The sequence below is a fragment of the Apteryx rowi genome, unplaced genomic scaffold, assembly GCF_003343035.1.
Source record: "Apteryx rowi isolate R43461 unplaced genomic scaffold, aptRow1 scaffold_13, whole genome shotgun sequence".
Lineage (NCBI taxonomy): Eukaryota > Metazoa > Chordata > Aves > Apterygiformes > Apterygidae > Apteryx > Apteryx rowi.
In genome coordinates, this window is record NW_020447530.1 from 3,666,462 (window position 1) to 3,668,824 (window position 2,363).

Below are 2,363 nucleotides of genomic sequence, written 5' to 3' on the forward strand. Positions count from 1 at the left end.
TTAATCCTCGGGAAGGACRGCTGGAAACTGGGCGGCCTGAAGCGTTTCCCAGCCCCTCACAGCAGTTACTGGAGCAGGTGATGCTGGAAGCATTTTCCTCTACGTGGGAGAGCAGTCAAGAGCAATCCTTGCCAGCAGCAAAGGGCTAATTTGCTGCTCTAACAAGACCATTCCTGGGCATTTTTCTTCACATAACACTAATCAAGGCTGTGTCAGGCTGGTTACAGCAAGAGTCTGTGTCCTGGCAGCTGATGGGAGCTTATGTCCACTGCTTCACAGCTGGGATGGAGAMAACTGGTGTTCTCCTCCCTTTGTTCCCCAGCGGAGGCTGCACTGGTTGTAAAATCATCTTGTCACRACCTTGTTCCCAAATTTGGTCTTCCTCATAACACTATGACCAGCAGAGCAGGTGYGTTGTTCAAGGCTAGCAGTCCCTGTCAGGATCTCCCAGGCCAGAGGAGGAGCATTGGGAACCTCGTGTTTAAAACCTGCTTGTAGAGCTGTGGTTTCTGAGCACCTTTTCCCTTTTCACGAGTGCCTTTGGTCTTCATGGTGTCCTGTTCAGCGAGTTCCACAGTTTAACGACGGGTCTGTCTTTTGGTCAGTTTTACATCTGATACCTGATAATTTCACTGGCTGCTTCTTTGTTTTTGCCTTCTCAGAAATCCTGAATCATCTCCTCCATGCCTCTGGTGTCCCCTCGTTTGTCTCTGCCCCGTGCTAGTCCTAGTCTTCCCAGGCTCTCCCTGCTTCTGCACCTCTGAGCCTTGTCCTCCTACCTTGTCAGCCCTGCCTAAGGAAGATATTTGACCTGTTTCTCCCAACATCAGTTTGGAAATTGGCCACTTCTAACTGAATGCAAGCCATTATGCTCTACACCCCCTACCAAGCTGCTGAGAGACATCTACAAAGGAAAATCAAGGCGGTCCTGCAATATTTAGCAGGCAGAAGGTTTCAGCATCCGTTGTCTCCTCTGGAGCTCCCCAGAATGAGCTTCCAGCAGTTCTGTCACGTCACCGGGGTGGTTTCAGATCTTGCGCTCTGTTCAGCTTTGCAGCTTCCCAGGCAGAGTGTGACACCGGCGCCTCTCTGAGAGCTGCTCTGCATCGCAGCATTGCCTGCGATACGAAGTGGTGCCTTCGTTGCGCAAAAAAAGTATTGATGCAGGTAGTCTTCTGCACTGTGTGTGTGTGCGGTTGGTTGGTCTTTTTGTGTGTTTTGGGTTTTTTTTTTTTTTTTTTTTCCCTTCTGCCTTACACACACAAAACCCTAACAAATTCTGGCATTTTGGTACCTCCCTTGTCTTTCCTGGTTATGGTATCTGCACAAGCCCGGTTTATCACTGCTTGTGTTGCTCTGGAGAATAAACGCTGTGGAAAGCACTGCCACTGTTTGGATGAAGTCCCACGTCAGTTCTCTCCCCAATGAGCCTATTTATCATTTCCCTCACACTTATGGTAGTCAATACTTTTAACCTCCTTTTCACCTCATTAGAACTTGCCCCATCTACTTTATCTTCCAAGTTAATTTGTCCTGCATCATCTGCTTTCTCTTAGCTCTTGCCATGCAATTATCTTCTCCGAGGCCGAGGAGGAAGTGCCTGACAGGAATCCTTTCCCATGTAGGTACCTGCCGACTACGACTGAGTCATCCTGAGTTGCTGTAGGGCAGACCAAACTGATGGGGCGCCTGTGCCTGCCGTGGCTTCCGGCTCCCGCGGTGCCTCCCCAGGGATGAATGGGCACCCCGTGGGAACGACCGCAGCCCGGGCCCCCACGATTGGCGGAGGCTTTGAGGGGTGCTCGCCACCTTAGATCCAGTTGGCCGAGGCCCCGAGGTTTTTTTGTTCTTGGTGCCGACTGGCTGCATCTCGGGTTTTGTCCTCTCTGGTTTGCCGGTCTGAGATGTCTCATTCACGGTGGGCGTCTCGGTCTCATGACTACTCTCAGCTGCAAACACCCCAGTTTCCCAACTGTGGCTTGTGCATTAATGCGTAATTCACAGCCTCTGGGATGAGGATATCAAATATGGCCCAGGAGGAGAATTGCTTTCATGGTGCAGACGAGAGCCATTTGTGAACATGTCTGCAAACGTAACTCACTGATTCTAGTCACAGGTGAAGTCACAGGTGAGGTGCACGAGAGGATAAGGTGCACTACAACACTCCTGTGTCACGGTCTCCTGTCAAAGCTGGGTGTCATTAAGAAAGCCTCACTTCCTAGTGATGGGAACTGCTAGACCAAATGACTTAGGGGCTCGTTTGGTTAAAAACGAAGCACGGATCAAGGGTCTCCAGGATGGGAAGCCTTGTGTTGTAGGGTGATGTTAAACCTGCTGTAGCCAGGCCAGTCATTGCAGGCTTC